At 43.3% G+C, this 18311-nt stretch overlaps 2 long non-coding RNA genes across 2 annotated transcripts; both read right to left on the bottom strand.

Annotated features, from left to right (window-relative positions):
- Window positions 1-889: 889 nt before the first annotated feature.
- LOC113166179 lies at window positions 890-2082 on the bottom strand. Its single transcript, XR_003299159.1, has 2 exons — window positions 1609-2082; window positions 890-1394 (listed from the first exon to the last, which is right to left on the bottom strand). It is a non-coding gene; the product is annotated as an uncharacterized LOC113166179 (long non-coding RNA).
- A 6253-nt stretch (window positions 2083-8335) lies between these two features.
- Window positions 8336-9192, bottom strand: LOC113166076. The gene is made up of 2 exons (XR_003299143.1): window positions 9055-9192; window positions 8336-8840 (listed from the first exon to the last, which is right to left on the bottom strand). It is a non-coding gene; the product is annotated as an uncharacterized LOC113166076 (long non-coding RNA).
- Between the last annotated feature and the right edge of the window lie 9119 nt (window positions 9193-18311).

Raw genomic sequence — 18311 nt, 5'->3', positions numbered from 1 at the left:
ATCCATGACCTTGCTCAACCTACTCTTGCTGAGTATCAGGATTTGCTTGCATCTTTCTCTCACAGTGTCACTAGGGCGAAGACTGAATACTACCAGGACAAGCTCAGCAACACCACAGACACCAGAAAGCTTTCTGTTGCACCAATACTAATACCAGCTATTACACAGATCATTAACACTTCTCTCACAAGGCACCTTTCCCACCTTGTTCAAGCAGGCCCAGATTACTCCACAGTTGAAGAAGCCTTCTCTTGATCCCTACCTCATGCAGAACTACAGACTGGTCTCTCTTCTTCAATTCAAATCAATTTTATTTGTATAGTGCTTTTAACAATTGTCATTGTCGCAAAGCAGCTTTCAGATTGTCCCTGGCAATGAAGAGCAAGCTGAGAGCGACAGTAGCAAGAAAAAAACTTGCTGAGATGGCATCAGGAAGAAACCTTGAGAGGAACCGGACTCAACAGGGAACCCATCCTCATTTGGGTGATAACAGAAAGCAGGAACTGAGCATTCCAATGTTTGTAAGGCAGCAGGCTAATCAGTATAACAGCTGATGTCTTTAAGTTGATATTGAGTCCAGGTAGTTATTGGAGGCTCAGGTAGACTTGTTGGAAATTCCGGTCCTGGACTATTGAGCGACTGCTGTAAGTCAAGACCTCAAAGAAACAGCTCTCAACATCAGCCAAGGCCAGGACCATCTTCATAGTCAAGTGGAACCAACCCCAGTCACCACACGGATCCCGAGAGACCACACGGGGCATCCAAGCGACGAGATCTAGAGCCAGAAGACGGGCACCAGCCCAAGTCAGACAGGTCCAGAGGATGGAACGACATGCGTATGTGACCTGTGGTATCATGTCTTCGAATGACCACTCGGAGCTGCTCTGGATGTTGGTAACAGCAGGTTTATTCGGCAACTGTAGTTTCACAAGGGATTACAAAGACAAAATGGATCATGTGCTGTGGGTAATCTGCTCGTGCGCTCCGTCTCTCGGGAAATCCTCCGCGCTTCTCAAGATTACCCATTCATAGTTCAATACAGTCTGCAATGTGATCATATAGTGGACTATGTGTTTACGAAAAGGATAAAAATAAATAAACAAATTATTCTAACCTTACAACAGTAAAAATTAATTAATACAAAATAAAACATACCAACAGTGTAGCTTACACTGGACTGTTACCTTCTTATATTTTCATTACAATATGAAACACTTGACAACAAATTACAGCTCCACTTAAAACATGTAACTGAGCCAGATAACAAATATAATCTTAACCACATTTTTACAATATAAACATTATCAAACAACAATGACATACCTGTAGTTTCACAAGGGATTACAAAGACAAAATGGATCATGTGCTGTGGGTAATCTGCTCGTGCGCTCCGTCTGGAGAGATAGCACCATTAGAGTTAGCTAGTTAGCTTAAGGCTTCGACATTTCAAGCTAATACACACACAAAATGGTTCACAAGTCAACAAAATCACGGCAAAAAACAATCAACAAATCGCTACTATCAGCCTCATAGTGCTGGTACAACTTTTATATACTTTTAATAAAGTTTACACACTTTGCCCAGGGAGCACATTCACAAGCACGTTACCTCTCGGGAAATCCTCCGCGCTTCTGAAGATTACCCATAATCCCTTGGTTTTACTACCGAATGTATGTGCAACATTTTACCAGCAGGTGGCGAATTGCTCCTTTTAGCTGGATTTAACCAGCATACACTTTAACTATGTTACATACACCCCCCTAAATCCAGCTAAACTTTGGTACAGTGCATCAAGAAAAAAATTACAACTAAAACAGGCAAGATACGATAAGTGTTAACTCGCCAACGTGTGTCAATAGGAGCAGTACTAGTACTCGTCAGTTAGAAACTTCTCACTCAGAGATATGTCAATAAAACGTTGGCCAAACCCTATACTAACACAGACGTAAAAGATGCCGTATACACCCCTCATATTGCAACCATCGCTCCATAATAGAATAACTGTATAAAGTAAACTCAAGCAAAATGCGCATGAGCAAATCCATCACACACATATTACGCAGAAAACATATTCCTCACAAAAGAGAACAAGGAATCAACTGTAGACATTGAATCATCCACATCCTGCTTATTCATCTCACAAATCAACCGTACAGGAGGCTTCACAGGTCTTCCAAACCTAGTGCAAAGTGGGGCTGGCTGTGTGAAAACAGTGTGCCCTGAATGTTCCTCAACAGGTGAACCCAAATGACTACCACATGCACTTTCAGGGGGCAAAGCACCATCCGGCAGGGGTTGTGGAGGTACATATGAGTCACAGCCACTTTGGGGCTCGGGGGAAGGAGCCTGGAAGGCTTGTTTCTGGGAGTCAGGGGAATCCGACACCACAAGCTCAGGCTGCGGGACAACAACTGACTCAAACTCCAGATCCCCAGCTTCATGATTTGAGCAGTCAGCTTGACTGATGGCTTCACTCACGACATATGAGTCAACATCATCATCCAGTTGCGAAAGCCAGTTAAGAGTCTTAGTCCTACTGTCCATATCATCAGCCATCACCACTTCCTGCCGCTCACTCACAGGCACTGAAGGAGAGTCCAGGTTGTCAACACTGTCAGCAGAGAGAAAGCTCACAGGAAGGAGAAGATTTCTGTGAACAACTTTCTGTCTCCCTGTCACAGGATCGCTGATGCTGTACACATTTATCCCAGGCTTAACAGAAACCACCTCATAAACTGTGGATTTCCATTTATCAGCAATCTTCCTCTTTCCTCTCTCACCTCGGTTCGCGAGCAGCACTCTGTCACCCACAACCAGTGGTGAGCCCTTCACCTTGCGATTGTAGTTTGTAGCTTGACGTGCCTGTTCAGCCGCACTGTTCTGACGAGCAATGCGAGCAGCCTCAGACAAATCTTGTCTCAAACGAGTGACAAACTCATGATGGTCAACAACAACCGTGTTTGGGAGAGCATGTTGGAACACAACATCCACAGGCAGACGTGGAATCCTCCCAAACATGAGGAAGAAGGGGGCAAAACCAGTTGTCTCATGCTCAGTACAGTTGTAACAAAAGGTCAACATTTGAAGCATCTGTGGCCATTTGGCTTTGGACCGGGGAGGCAGGGCTCGTATCATGCTTCCAAGAGTCCTGTTGTATCGCTCAACAACTCCGTTTCCCATTGGGTGGTAAGGAGTGGTATGTGACTTCTTCACACCAGCCATCTCCAACAGCTCTTTAATAAGCTGGCTTTCAAAGTTGGCTCCTTGATCTGAATGGATACGTTTGGGGAATCCATAGATGGAAAAGAAGTCATTCCAGAGGCGAAGAGCAACCTGTTTTGCCGACTGATTCTTGCAAGGAAATGCATGTGCCAGTTTAGAGAAATGGTCTGTAACGACCAAAACATCAACACATCTTTTCTCAGTTTGTTCAGCAGTCCAGAAATCTATACAGACAAGTTCCATAGGTTCAGAAGTGCGGATGCTTTCAAGAGGAGCACGATCATTGGGGTCCGGAGTCTTTCCAGCCAAACAGCGGAAACAGTGTTTCACATGGTTGATGATGTCCTTCTCCATTCCAACCCAAAAGAATCTTTGTCTGGCCAGAGAGAGTGTACGAGCTTGCCCTTGGTGACCAGCTGAGTCATGAAGGCCTTGGAGAACTTGTTTCTTGAGACAATCTGGGACAAGAAACTGGTTGATCGTCATGTTCATCTGCTTATCCTTCTTAACTTTGTACAACATGCCGTCCCTGACAACGAGTTTGGGCCAATGTCTTAACAGTGTCAATACCCCACGGGGCTCCCTGGCACGCTCACGTCTTGTTGGTCTACTGTGGCGCTGGACATAGTAGAGCACTCTGCTTAGAACAACGTCTTGTTCTTGAAGATTAGCCAGTTCACTCTTTGGACGAGCGGGTGGATGGCCAAAATCAGTAACCAGAGGGGAAGAAGGCACAACACCCCGTGCTTGGCTCACGCCACCAGAGCTATGAGCATCGAACACTGCCTGGACTTCATGAGGTGTGAGGGAACCCTGAGAAGGCAAAGAGTGAGCGGAATCTGACTCTGACTGGTCAACAATTAACTGGCAGTTAGTAGTGCACCTAAAAGCATCCTGTACTGTCCTATCTGCCATTCCACTCATCTCATTTAACAGTGTGGTATATGGCTCAGTGACCAGCCGGTGGCCCACACATGACTGTACAAATGGCTCCCTGCTCAACGCATCAGCTACCACATTCTTTGTACCAGGAACATAGTTCAGGTCAAAACTGTAAGCAGCAAGCTTTGAAACCCATCTCTGCTCACATGCATCCAACCTGGGCTTCGTCAAGATATATGTTAAGGGGTTATTGTCAGTCCAGACTGTGAAATGTCCCCCTTTTAGCCAGTGGCTAAACTTATCACACACTGCCCATTTCAGCGCTAGGAACTCCAGACGGTGAGCAGGATAGTTCAGCTGTGAATGAGAGAGCGTCTTACTGGCAAAAGCTACAGGTCTGGCCATTTTCCCATCAGGAGGCAGCTGTGAAAGCACAGCGCCCAAACCATCAAAGGAAGCATCGATCGCCAGAATGAATGGTGCATTGAAATCTGGGTGAGCCAACGTGACACCGTGCACTAAGTCATATTTCAGTGTGGCGAATGCAGCTGCACACTCATCAGTCCAGTCACTTGGGGAGAGCTTCACATGACTCTTTTTCATCCTTGGCTTGCGGCCTTTGCCCTTCTTGTGTGATGTAGCAGGCTCAGACACAAGATTAAACAGCGGCCTAGCCTTAGCAGAGCACCTCTCCAGAAAGTGATGGTAGTAGAGGACCATGCCCAGAAAAGATCTTATTTTCCTAGCACATGGAGTTTTCCCATCAGACTCCATCAAATCACTCTCCTGTACATCATTTATAGCCTGCACCTTGCTGGGATCTGTTTTAACACCTTCCTCACATACGATGTGACCCAAAAACTTGACAGACCTGCGAAGGAAGTGGCACTTTTTAGGTGAGAGCTTCAGGTTATTGGCAGCGAGGCGAGAGAAGACCATCTGCAGACGCTGGAGTGCAATACTTTCAGACGGGGCAAAAACCATGAGGTCATCCAGGTAGCAGAGCAGGCTTGTGAAGTTCTCATCACCGAAAATGGACATCATCATACGCATAAAAGTTGCAGGGCTGTTCGTCAAGCCTTGTGGCATTCTGTTATACTCATGAAGACCAAATGGGGAAGAAAATGCTGTGTATTTTTTGTCGTCTTCATGTAGAGGCACATTGTAGAACCCTGACGTGAGGTCCATGGTAGAGAAGAATGCGTTTCCACCAAGAGCAGCGAGAGCATCAGCTTGATGTGGTAAAGGATGAGCATCCTTCACTGTCCTTGCATTCAGCCACCTGAAGTCATTACAGATGCGAAGGTCACCATTAGGTTTGACAACCAGAACAAGGGGTGAGGAACATTCACTCTGGGATTTACAAATAATCCCCAATTCCTCCATATCATTCAATGCAGATCTGAGTTTTTCATAGTGGCAAGGAGGGACACGCCTGTATGGGAATCTGAATGGCTTGTCATCCATCAGGCGGATTCTGTGCACAAAATCCTTGGCCTCACCACAGTCCATTTTGTGCTTTGAAAAGATTGACTCATACTTTTGAATAAGCAGCATCAACTTATTTTTCCACTCCAAAGAAACCTCACAAGATGAAATATCCAAATCCTGCAGACCCATTTCATTCAAGGCACATGAGATCTCCTCCTCACTCTTTAGGCCTGGCACTGAATTGTTTGTGTATTGTGCATTTAATTGGACCTGCTCAGGCTCTGGAAAGTCATGCACCGAAAGGCATGCAGACACGTCAGCAACTTTTGCATTTCGTTTTATGGTGAGTGTCTTTTCAGTGGGGTTCAGAATCTTAACAGGGACCCAGCCATCACCTGATAATAGGGTGACAGTCCTTCCTACCATAATTTGTGCAGGTCTGGACTTAGATTGGGTCGGTTCAATGACAACAGCACCGTGTATTGAATAGGGGTCAGGTGGAGGTAATTTGGCCCACACTAAATGTTCAGACTTGGGCTGCAAGGTCACACTTCTTTTGAGCTTAGCCGTGCCTAGCTTTTGTGATGCAGTGCTGGCGTTCCATCCTGTAGAGCTTGAGAGCAGAGACATCAGACGTGGCATTTTTTCATTCGACTCACCAGTCACAGAGGATGGAGTGTCCTCGTCCTGGATGGTCTCTCGCATCTGTGAGATGAGCCACTTAATGGCATTACTACCAAGAATCATCTGATCACCCTGGCCTGGCACAACTAGGACAGGGATGACAACTTTGTAACCATAAACCGACACTGTGAGGTCATACATGGAAGATGGTGTGACAGGGTGACCACCACAACCTACAATGACAAAGTTCTCAGCTGACTTCTTCACAATGCCAGGAACAGTCTTAAAAAGAACAGCATCTGCCTCCTCACTTACAGTACATGCCATAGACCCGCTATCAACTAGAGCCTTAAGAACATGTCCATCATCAACTGTGACATCAGTGTAAAACAGACTATCAGTGTTAGAAAGTCTTTGCAGACCTTGCACAATCACATTTTTATTCGATTGCACTAGTCTATTGTGGGTGCTGCACAACGTCTCTAAATCGTCAATATCTGTTAAATCCAAAGAGGGAGGGTCATTCACTCGATCTGCGCTGTCCTCCCCTGCACGCAGATCCTTCAGTTTTCCTGATTACCATGAAGCGGGGGCTGTCGGGCCGCATGGCAATGTTGTCTAGCATGGCCAGGCTGATGACACAGGAAGCACAGCTTATGCTCCCTGCAGTGTGTGAGGCCAGAGTGAGTAGCATCACCACACACCGAACACGGAGTAACATCCAGGCCCTCAATCTTTTGAAACCTGTTACGGCTACCCTGTCTTCTGTTGGGCTGAGTGTAGTCTGAACCCTGCAGCAACACTTTTTCCAGCATTCCTATCAGCCTCTCCAGCGTAGAATTGTCCTGTCCTAATGTGTGTTTATGTTCAACATTGTTATCCAGAACTGGCTTAGAGCTAACTTCAACTCTGTTCATGTTCACTCTACAACCACCTTCAGCTGTGGACCTAAGCCCTTTGTCTAAATGGTACTCATCTAGCACTTCCTGAACTTCACGAGCAGACCATTTATCAAGTGTCTTTGACCTGAAGGTAAGAGCTAAATCTTTATCAGGACAGTGTCTGATAAACATGTGTGTAACCTCAACACCGGGATTGTCAAACGTTTTGCCCTGTTCTTTCAGACAACCACTGGCAACATCAGCAGCCTTATTCAGCCTCAGCCAATATTCATATGGATCTTCTCGTTCTTTAGGTAAGGTGCAGTAAAAGTCAGCCAGGGGCACTGATGAACACTTGGTGAAGCCAAAATGCCTGCGCAGGAGTCCGTAAATGGCCTCAGGGCTATGCCTAACATCAGTTTCTCCATTCCTTATTCCAAATTTCACAACATCCTTTGCCCTGCCTCTCAGGTGGATGAGTATTTCCTCTGCTTGATCTGTCTTTTGAATGCCACTTTTCCTGATGTACGTTTCCATTGACTCCACCCACTCATCAACAGATAGCGTGTCAGACCTCTCACCACGGAATACAGGTGGGTCTTTGATTTCTCTTTGAGGAATTAGCTGAACTTGGGTGAGGTCTAACTTGGAACCATTGTTGGGCTGTTTGTCATTGAGTGAATCATTTGGGCTGGCATTCACACTGGCTGTGTAAGCTGATGTGCTGAGGTGTGTCATTATACTATCTGCAAGTTGTTGGCCTATGCGCTGCACAATGGTGCTCATCTGGTCAGATAGTGTCGCATTGTTGCAGAGAGGGTCTGGGCCCGCCGTGCTGGAGCATTGTGGCTGGTGCAACTTACTGTTAGGCTCTCTGTTTGGTGACACACTATCACTGTTGTCTACAGGAAGTTGCACAGAATTAGCATGAACTGCAGCGAAGTTCCCTTCATGATCACCCAATGTGAATGGAATAGGCGTACTTAAACCTCTACCTATACCTCTACCTCTACCTATAGTCAGAGGAGTCATTTCAGAGCTATCGAACCTACTAAAACTCATGCTTAGCTACACAGTTCACAGAAGTATAATATCAGTCCCAGAAAAGGCACACAGTTCACCTTTATAGCTCGGATAAACCTGGAATTCACTTATACTAAGCCAAAGAGTGCAGCTCCTGTCGGTCGTGCAGTTGAGAAGACATGTTCCCGGTCCGGCGTAGTCATGGACGAGTCACGGCACCAATGTGACCTGTGGTATCATGTCTTCGAATGACCACTCGGAGCTGCTCTGGATGTTGGTAACAGCAGGTTTATTCGGCAACTGTAGTTTCACAAGGGATTACAAAGACAAAATGGATCATGTGCTGTGGGTAATCTGCTCGTGCGCTCCGTCTCTCGGGAAATCCTCCGCGCTTCTCAAGATTACCCATTCATAGTTCAATACAGTCTGCAATGTGATCATATAGTGGACTATGTGTTTACGAAAAGGATAAAAATAAATAAACAAATTATTCTAACCTTACAACAGTAAAAATTAATTAATACAAAATAAAACATACCAACAGTGTAGCTTACACTGGACTGTTACCTTCTTATATTTTCATTACAATATGAAACACTTGACAACAAATTACAGCTCCACTTAAAACATGTAACTGAGCCAGATAACAAATATAATCTTAACCACATTTTTACAATATAAACATTATCAAACAACAATGACATACCTGTAGTTTCACAAGGGATTACAAAGACAAAATGGATCATGTGCTGTGGGTAATCTGCTCGTGCGCTCCGTCTGGAGAGATAGCACCATTAGAGTTAGCTAGTTAGCTTAAGGCTTCGACATTTCAAGCTAATACACACACAAAATGGTTCACAAGTCAACAAAATCACGGCAAAAAACAATCAACAAATCGCTACTATCAGCCTCATAGTGCTGGTACAACTTTTATATACTTTTAATAAAGTTTACACACTTTGCCCAGGGAGCACATTCACAAGCACGTTACCTCTCGGGAAATCCTCCGCGCTTCTGAAGATTACCCATAATCCCTTGGTTTTACTACCGAATGTATGTGCAACATTTTACCAGCAGGTGGCGAATTGCTCCTTTTAGCTGGATTTAACCAGCATACACTTTAACTATGTTACACGTAGATCGACAGAGAGACAGGAAGAGGGAAAGAGAGAGAAAGAGAAAGAAGAGGAGAGATAACAGTTAGATGTGATCACAGTCAGATAGTGTATGAGGTGAATGTATATTTAGTGTAGTGTCCAGCAGGGAGTCCGGCAGGACTAATTATGACAGCCTAACTAAAAGGGTGGGCCAGAAGGAAACACAGACATGAGGGCTCCCTGGGATGTAGAGCAACCGAACACTTCACCATCAACAAACCTGAGTGATCAATGAGAGTGGGGAAGACAGCATCTAAACATACCAGTTCACCATAATGCTCTACGTTCACGAGTCCTTCCCTAAGGCAAATCTACTTACAAAATGCTTGACTAAATAAATAGGTTTTTAGCCTAGACTGAAATACTCAGACTGTGTCTACGTCCCGAACGCTATTTGGAAGGCTATTCCATAACTTTGGGGCTTTGTAAGAAAAAGCTCTGCCCCCAGCTGTAGTTTTTATGAGACGAGGTACTGACAGGCAGCCAGCATCCTTTGATCGAAGTAGGCGTGGTGGATCATAAGGCACAAGCAGTTCACTCAGATACTGCGGACAAGACCATTTAATGCTTTAAAATTTCACAGGGAGCCAATGAAGTGTAGATAAGATAGGGGTGATGTGCTCGTATCTTCTGGTTCTAGTGAGGACTCTCGCTGCTGCATTTGCTAAATTTAACAAACTTTAAGCTAAATTATAGTGTTTGCGAAAAGCACTACTGGCGTAAGAGTTATAACATACACCTGTGTTGCTTAAGGACCATTCATAATACTTATTACTCTTGTTTTCTTGTGTTGTGAGGTCTGCTAGCTTAACTCTGTTAGCCATGGCTGCTTCTCCCTCTTCTTCTTCTCCCTCTTCTCCTCCTGCTCTCTCTTGCTCGGTTTGTCATATGTTTAGTTTTTCCTCTGCCTCCTTTAGTGAGAAGGGAATTTGTAATAAATGTAGTTTATTTGCAGCTTTGGAGGCGAGGCTGACTGATTTGGAGACTCGGCTCCGCACCGTGGAAAACAAGCCAGCTAGCCAGGTCCCGGTAGTCGGTGTGGAGCCAGCTAGCATAGCTCCTGTTAGCTGTCCCCCGGCAGTTCCCGAGCAGCCGGGAAGTCAGGCCGGCTGGGTGACGGTTCGTAGGAAGCATAACCCTAGACACTCGCCCAAGGTTCACCACGACCAGGTTCACGTTTCCAACCGGTTTTCCCCACTCAGCAACACACCTGCTGAGAAACCCACTCTGGTTATTGGCAGCTCCATAGTCAGAAACGTGAAGTTAGAGACTCCAGCGGCCATAGTCAAGTGTATTCCTGGGGCCAGAGCGGGCGACGTCGAATCCTATTTAAAACTCCTGTGTAAGGATAAACGTAAATATAGTAAGATAATAATTCACACAGGAGTTAATGACGCCCGATTACGCCAATCGGAAGTCAATAAAATTAATGTTGAATCGGTGTGTAACTTTGCAAAAACGATGTCGGACTCCGTAGTTTTCTCTGGGCCCCTTCCCAATCTGACCAGTGACGACATGTTTAGCCGCATGACGTCATTCAACCGCTGGCTGTCTAAGTGGTGTCCCGCTAACAACATGGGCTACATAGACAATTGGAAAACGTTTTGGAGAAAACCTGGGCTGATTAGAAGAGACGGCATCCATCCCACTTTAGATGGTGCGTCTCAACTCTCTAGGAATATGGCAGAGTTTATTAGACGACCTAAACCCTGACATGTCAGAGTGGAGCCCAGGACGCAGAGACGCAGTCTTACACACCTCTCTGCAGCTTCCTTACAGCCGTCACCCCCCAAAAACTACCATAACCCTATAGAGACAGTGTCTGCTCCCCGAGTACCTAAATTATTTATATCTAAAACTAACACAAGAGGAGTAATTCATAAAAACCTAATAAAAATAAAGACGACTCCTCTCTTAGAACAAAATAACAAGAAAACAATCAAATGTGGACTTTTAAATATCAGATCTCTCTCGTCTAAATCCCTGTTAGTAAATGATTTGATAATTGACGATCAAATAGACTTATTCTGTCTGACTGAAACCTGGCTGCAGCAGGATGAATATGTCTCTCTGAATGAGCCGACCCCCTCAAGTCATGTTAATTATCATGTTCCTAGAAGCACAGGTCGGGGTGGAGGAGTAGCAGCAATCTTCCACTCAAGTTTGTTAATCAACCCCAGACCTAAACATAGTTTGAATTCATTTGAGAGCCTCACTCTTAGCCTTTCTGATCCTAACTGGAAAAATCAGAAACCCGTCCTGTTTGTTATTGTGTACCGTCCTCCTGTCCCTTACTCTGAGTTTTTAACTGAATTCTCAGAGTTTCTATCTGATTTAGTTCTTAGTGCAGATAAAGTCATTATAGTGGGTGACTTTAATATCCATGTAGATGTTGATGATAACTGCCTCAACACTGCATTTAATTCACTATTAGATTCCATTGGTTTTACCCAAAATGTAAATAAACCCACTCACTGTTTTAATCACACCCTTGATCTTATTCTGACATACGGTGTGGAAGTTGATCAGTTAATAGTTTTTCCCCAAAACCCTCTTTTATCTGACCATTTCTTAATTACATTTGAATTTACAGTACCAGACTTTACTAAACCTACAGATAAGATTCACTACAGTAGATGTTTATGTGAAAATGCTGTTGACAAATTTAAGGAACTGATTCCATCTTTTATTTCAGAGCCATGTACCAACACAGAGGAAGGCAGTTATTTCAATGTTACTCCAGCACAAGTGGACTATCTTGTTAATAGTACTGGTGCTTCACTTGGAACAATACTTGATACTGTTGCTCCTCTGAAAAAGAAACTAGTGAGTCAGAGGAAGTTAGTTCCATGGTACAATTCACAAATCCGTAGCTTAAAGCAGAAATCACGTAAGCTGGAAAGGAGGTGGCGTTCCACCAATTTAGATGAATATTGCCTAGCCTGGAAAGATAGTTTAATAATATATAAAAAAGCCCTGCATAAAGCTAGAACTTCATATTACTCCTCATTAATAGAGGCAAATAAGAACAACCCTAGGTTTCTTTTCAGCACTGTAGCCAGGCTGACAAAGAGTCATAGCTCGGTTGACCCTAGTATTCCCTCAACTCTCAGCAGCAATGACTTCATGAATTTCTTTACAAATAAAATCATAACTATTAGAGAAAAAATTGATCAGATCATCCCTGCATATAGCATGGATTGTACAACAACTCTAGATCCACGCTCGTACTTAGACTGCTTCCTCCCTGTAGATCATTCTGAATTAATTTCAGTAATTAATTCCTCTAAACCATCAACATGTGTCTTAGATTCCATCCCGACTAGACTCCTCAAGGATGTCTTACCTTTGATCAGCACGTCCATATTAGATCAGATCAATCTGTCTTTACAACTAGGCTACGTACCACAGGCTTTTAAGGTTGCTGTAGTCAAGCCCCTACTCAAAAAGCCTACTCTGGACTCAGGGGTCTTAGCGAATTATAGACCAATATCCAATCTGCCCTTTATCTCTAAAATCCTTGAAAAGATAGTTTCTAAGCAATTGTGCGACCACCTGCGTAGCAATAACTTGTATGAAGATTTCCAGTCAGGATTTAGAGTACATCATAGTACAGAAACAGCACTGGTAAAGGTCACTAATGATCTTCTATTAGCATCAGACAATGGTCTACTCTCTATACTCATCTTGTTAGATCTTAGTGCTGCATTCGACACTATAGATCACAACATTTTATTACACAGACTGGAACATGTCATTGGAATCAAAGGAACAGCACTAGAGTGGTTTAAATCGTATCTATCAGATAGATTTCAGTTTGTACACGTTAATGATGAGTCTTCCATGCACAGCAAAGTCAGCTATGGAGTTCCACAGGGATCTGTGCTTGGACCGATTCTTTTCACTTTATATATGTCCCCTTTAGGCAATATTATTAGGAAACACTCTATAAATTTCCATTGTTATGCAGATGATACCCAGCTATATTTATCTATGAAACCAGGATAAACTAATCAATTAGTCAAACTTCAGGAATGCTTAAAAGACATAAAGGCCTGGATGACCTCCAATTTCCTTCTCCTAAATCCGGACAAGACAGAGGTTATACTGTTTGGGCCTAAAAATCTCAGAGACACTATGTCTAAACACATTCTCACCATTGATGACTTAGTTCTGGCCTCAAGTAATACTGTAAGAAACCTCGGAGTTATCTTTGATCAGGATATCTCCTTCACTTCATACATCAAATAAATCTCTAGAACTGCCTTTTTTCACCTAAGAAACATTGCTAAAATTAGGAGCATCCTGTCCCAAAGTGATGCTGAAAAACTTGTCCATGCATTTGTTACTTCCAGACTGGACTATTGTAATTCATTATTAATAGGATGTCCCAATAACTCATTAAAGAGCCTCCAGTTAATCCAAAATGCTGCAGCCAGAGTTCTGACTGGAATTAGCAAGAGAGATCATATTTCTCCAACTTTAGCTTCTCTCCATTGGCTCCCTGTTAAATCCAGAATTGAATTTAAAATTCTTCTCCTAACTTATAAATCCCTTAATAATCAGGCTCCATCTTATCTTAAAGACCTCATAGTTCCTTATCTTCCAAGCAGAACTCTCCGTTCTCAGACTGCAGGTTTACTTGTGGTTCCTAGAGTTTCCAAATGTAGAATGGGAGGCAGAGCCTTTAGCTACCAAGCCCCTCTCCTGTGGAACCAGCTCCCAGTTCAGGTTCGGGAGGCAGACACCGTCTCTACATTTAAGACTAGACTTAAAACTTTCCTTTTTTATAAACCTTATAGTTAGAGATGGATCAGGTGACTCTGAACCATCTCTTAGTTATGCTGATATAGGTTATTCTGCTGGGGGACCTCTACTGATAAACTGAGCTCCTCTCCTCTCTCCTTTCTCCTGTATCAATGCAAATGCCACCATTGCATGTCATTAACTTTGTGTCTTCTCTCTCTTTTAGTTGTGTTTCCTCCTCTCTGTCTCCCTCTCTCTGTACTTTTCTGCAGGTATCCTCGGCCTGGAGCTGTACATCTCCAGAATCCAGTTCATCTGCCCAATGTTCTTGATGCTTGTTGTTGTCTTTATTGCCTGCTGTTCTTTTCTCTCTTCTCTTTCCACTCACCCCAACCGGTCAAGGCAGATGGCCGCCCACTATGAGCCTGGTTCTGCTGGAGGTTTCTTCCTCTAAAGGGAGTTTTTCCTCTCCACTGTTGCCTAAAGCTTGCTCAAATGGGATTGTTGGGTTTTCTCTATAATTTTTTGTATAAATATTTTCTGTAAGGTCTTAAACCTTACACTGTAAAGTGCCTTGAGATAACTTCTGTTGTAAATTGGCGCTATACAAATAAAATTGAATTGAATTGAATTGAATTGAATTGAATTGAATTGAATTGAATTGAATTGAATTGAACTAACTGAAGCTTGTTTATGCGCCTGGTTGAACAACCAGACAGTAAGGCATTACAGTAGTCCAACCTAGAGGTGATGAAAGCATGGACTAATTTTTCTGCATCATTTAGTGACAAAATATTTCTGAGGTGAAAGAAAGCTGTCCTGGTGATATTATCTACATGAGCTTCTAATGAAAGACTGGAGTCTAGAATCACACTAAGGTCTTTTACTGTTGCACTAGATGTAACAGAAAGGCCATCTAGAGTTACGGTGTGATCTAAAATCTTGCTTCTAGCTCTATGTGATCCTATGACAAGTACTTCTGTCTTATCAGGATTAAGCAGAAGGAAGTTGATAAGCATCCAGTCTCTCCTCTTCCTGTCTCTCTGTCGAGCTATACGTCGTTCCACCTTTTGCCCTCTGGACCTGTCTGACTCATGCCCACCTTCTGGTCGGAGAGCTTGTCGCTAGGATCCCCTGTATGGCCTCGATTGGAATGCGTGTGGTGACTGGAGTTGGCTACACGCCACCACGAAGTCGGTCCTGGTTTCGGCGGACGTCAGAAGCTGTTTCTCGGAGGTCTCGACTGAACGCTTGATAGTCCAGGACTGGAACAAGTCTACCAGAGCCTGCAATAACTAACTGGACTCCACATTAACTTGTAGACATTAACTGTTATACTGGACTGCCTGCTGCCTAACACAGCATGTGAGGATGAGTTCCCTGTTGAGTCTGGTTCCTTTCAAGGTTTCTTCCTGTTGCCTTCTCAGGGAGTTTTTCCTTGCCACCGTCGCCCTTGGCTTGCTCATCAGGGACAATCTGATTATTATGATTCATACACATTCACTGTTCATTAAAACTTCATAGTTTCTTTGCTTGTGTAAAGCTGCTTTGTGATAATGTCGGTTGTAAAAAGCGCTATACAAATAAAATTGAATTGAACTAAAAAAGCTGCACTGAGGTAGAGTAACACAAGCATAGTGACGTTACCCTGATCAGAGGCCAATAGGAGGTCATTTACTACTTTAACAAGTGCCGTCTCTGTGCTGTGATGAGGCCTAAATCCTGACTGATAGAGTTCGTGTATGTTATTTCTATGAAGATACGAGGATAGCTGCCCAGCTACTGTCTTTTCGAGAATCTTTGAGATAAAGGGGAGGTTTGATATCGGCCTGTAATTGGACAGCTGACAGGGGTCGAGATCATGTTTCTTGATTAGCGGTTTAATAACTGCTAATTTAAAACACTTTGGGACATACCCACAGCTGAGTGAAGAATTTATGATTGTCAGCAGGGGTTCTATTATTTCTGGCACTATCTGTTTTAGAAAGTGTGTCGGTATAGGGCAGACCTGGGCAAATTAAGGCCCGCGGGCCACATCCGGCCCTTTGTACGTCCCTGTCCGGCCCGCGTGAGGCCAATCATAAACACCATAAATTAAACTTTTTTTTAACTTTTATTTTGAAATTTTATTTTGAAATTTTATTTTGAAAAGCGTTACGTCGCTACGTATGCACGTCGCAGCCATGCAGTCAATTAAAGGGACAACCACCGGTAATGACTTGTTCAGAGAGGTAAATGCATGTATGGACATTTTAGGACTGAAATGGGACAAGCTTGCAGGTGTGACAACAGATGGTTGTCCAAATCTGACAGGGAAAAATGTTGGACTTTTAAAGAGAATGCAGGATAAAGTGACAGAAATTAACCCTGATCAGAAATTGACATTTTTGCATTGTATCATACATCAGGAAGTGTTGTGTAAGACAGTGTTAAAAATGAAACATGTCGTTGATGCTGTCACTAAAATAGTTAATTTCATCAGAGCAAGAGCTTTAAATCACAGACAGTTTGTTGCTTTGTTGGAGGAAACTGAGGCTGAACATGGTGACATAAGCTATCACTGCACTGTTAGGTGGCTCAGCCTTGGCAAGGTTCTGAAAAGTGTCTGGGACCTGAGAGACCAGATTCAGGAGTTCTGCATTCAGAAAGGTCATGACATCCCAGAATTTTCAGATAACAACTGGTTGGCAGACCTCGGATTCGCTGTGGATGTGACTGCACTAATGAACGAACTAAATGTCAAAATGCAGAGCAAGGGCCTTTTTGTGCATGAGATGTACAGTGCAGTGAAGGCTTTCATGAGAAAACTGCAGCTTCTCTCAAGCCAAGTGAAGGACAACATTCTGACCCACTTGCCAACACTTAAGGAAGCCAAAAGATCAGGTGATCACCTCCAAAAGTACTCAACCATGTTAGAAGCATTGCATGCAGAGTTTTCAAGGCGATTTCAAGATTTCAAAACTCTTGAGAGTGAAATGCACATGGTTTCTTCTCCCTTCAACTGCAGTGTGGATGATGCACCAAGTGAAGTTCAGATGGAACTCATTGATCTGCAGTCTGACACACATCTGGCAGATCACTTCAAGTCAGTCTCACTGCTGGACTTTTACTCCGCCCTCAAAGAGGAGAACTTTCCACACCTGAGGAGGCATGCTCAGAGGATCCTAGTCCTCTTTGGATCTACCTATCAATTTGAACAGACATTCTCAGTTATGAAGTTCAACAAATCCAAACACAGATCCTCTATGACTAATGACCACCTCTCAGCTGTCCTTCGCATAGCCACTTCAGACATTCCGCCAGATTTCAATGCCCTTGTTCAAGCCCAGAACAGACTGGATTATTCTCACTGAAGAGGTAACATGAGGTGGAAAGCATTACAAGTTATTGTTTGTGGAGATTAACAAGTTAAAAAATAAATTGCACTGGTTCAATAATTGTTTTTCTTATTTAACCAATAGACCACAGTTTCACATAACCTAATATACATATTTACAGAGTGCTTTATTCTTCTGATTATCAGTACCAGGTATTCAAAATATTTAATTTAAGTATTTTACAATGAAAGAAAGTTGGTGGCCCTCTGACACAATTCAGGCTTCTCATGCGGCCCCTGATAAAAATTAATTGCCCACCCCTGGTATAGGGTCTAATGTACAGGTTGAAGATTTTGCAGAAGAGATGAGTGAAATTAGTTCATTCTCTTCAAGGGGAGTAAAGTAATCTAGGTACTGATCTGCTGAGGTTAGCTCGTCACCTGCCTCAACTAAATTGTCTGGTTTCAAAGTTTGAATTTTATGCCTTATATTTACAATTTTGTTATTGAAAAAGTTCATGAAGTCCTCACTACTGCACAACGTTGCTGTGTTGTGCAATTTGGCTACCGTATCAAATTAAAATCTAGGATTACTTTTGTTGTTTTCTATAAGAGTGGAGAGATACGTTGATCTAGCTGCACTAAGAGCTTTTTTATAGTTCAGGATGCTCTCCTTCCATGCTATCTGAAATACTAACAATTTAGTTTGGCGCCATTTACGTTCTAACTTTTGGGCAGTCTGTTTTAAGGCGCGCGTGTCATCCTTATACCAGGGAGCAAGTTTCTTATCTCTAATGACTTTTCTTTTAACTGGAGCTACATTATCTAAGGTATAACGTAATGACGACTCGAGATATTCAGTCGCCTGGTCTAGTTCTGTAGGGTCAGACGGTGATCCAATCAAAGTTGATAACTCTGGAAGATTACTGATAAAGCTCTGTGCGGTAGTTGATGTAAATGTACGTTTAATGCGATAGCGCGGCGCTGAGTATACATTGTTAATATGACACACTGTAGTTGAAACAAGAT

The sequence above is a fragment of the Anabas testudineus genome, chromosome 6, assembly GCF_900324465.2.
Source record: "Anabas testudineus chromosome 6, fAnaTes1.2, whole genome shotgun sequence".
Classification (NCBI taxonomy): Eukaryota; Metazoa; Chordata; class Actinopteri; order Anabantiformes; family Anabantidae; genus Anabas; species Anabas testudineus.
The sequence above is the reverse complement of the archived record's forward strand: the minus strand, read 5'-3'. Positions and strand labels throughout refer to the sequence as shown.